This window comes from Silene latifolia, chromosome Y (genome assembly GCF_048544455.1).
Source record: "Silene latifolia isolate original U9 population chromosome Y, ASM4854445v1, whole genome shotgun sequence".
Classification (NCBI taxonomy): Eukaryota; Viridiplantae; Streptophyta; class Magnoliopsida; order Caryophyllales; family Caryophyllaceae; genus Silene; species Silene latifolia.
In genome coordinates, this window is record NC_133538.1 from 396838690 (window position 1) to 396839991 (window position 1302).

Genomic DNA, 1302 nt, shown 5'->3' on the forward strand with positions numbered 1-1302 from the left:
TTTCATCTTTATGGTGTTACTCCAGCAGAGTTTGGTCAGTTTAGTCGGGATTATGGTGCTCTTGATCGTCCTTTCTACAATCCTATCCGGCCTGATATGCCTGTTGGTGGTTTTGGGGATCATATTGGGGATTCTATTTCTCAGAGAGGTCAGTTTGGTGCTGGGACCTCAGGTTCTGGTGGTCAGTTTGGAGCTTCTACTTCTGAGACGGCTGGTGGATCTAGAGGTGGCCGTACTAGAGGCCGTGGTCGACGTGGTGGTCGATGTGGAGGCCGTGCTGGCCGTGTTGCTGAACCCTGGACCTCAGGTTCTGGTGGTCAGTTTGGAGCTTCTACTTCTGGGACGGCTGGTGGATCTAGAGGTGGTCGTACTAGAGGCCGTGGTCGACGTGGTGGTCGATGTGGAGGCCGTGCGGGTTGGATACTTTGATGAGGGAGGTTGATGAGTTTGATGAGGCCATCCACGGTGGTGGCAATCAATGTTATTAGGATCGGGATTCTACTTTGAATCGATGGCGAGGGTAGGATTGAATCGGGAGAATCGGATCGTAGAATCGTAAGATTCTACAAATTCACTAAATATAGTTTTTTATTTGGTAAAAATATATAATTGAAGATCAAAACACTTATTTATACACAAAATATCGATAGTTATTGAGTTTAATATCATTTCATGAACATGTTTCTACAACTTACATGAAATTTAGATTTTACGATGTCATTATATAAAAATATGTTTTAATATGTTTACTATGGAGTCAAATCGTAGGATCGTAAGATCGTAGAATCGTATTATGATCCTACCTCTAGAAAATTTCAAATAGATAGGATCGCAAGATTCTACAAACATGATAGAATCGTAGGATCCGGGGTCGGTCAGACATTTTTGGATCGTAAAATCGTAGAATCATAGGATCGAATCGCGATTCTGACAACAATGGTGGCAATGATGATAATGATGGAGATGAGCAGTAGTGACAGCTGGTCGCTATATTCCCCCACTTTGCAGCTGGTTTGGGGGAGCTTTTGCTTTACAGCTTGTACTATCCTTCTTTGTACTTTCTTTTATTATATTATCTCTAGGTTGTTAGTTGTCTCCTTATTCCCTTTGTTAGTAGTGACCTTTAGGTTGCTGGTGATTTGTTGTGTGATTGCTATGCAGTAGGCGTCACAATGAGGACACTGTGACATTTAGGTTTGGAGGAGTATTTATTTATGTTGTGTGATTTATTTCAGTTGTGTGCTTTTAATTATGTTGTGTGTTAAAAAAAATCCATAAAAATAAAAAAATTTCAAAAAATCG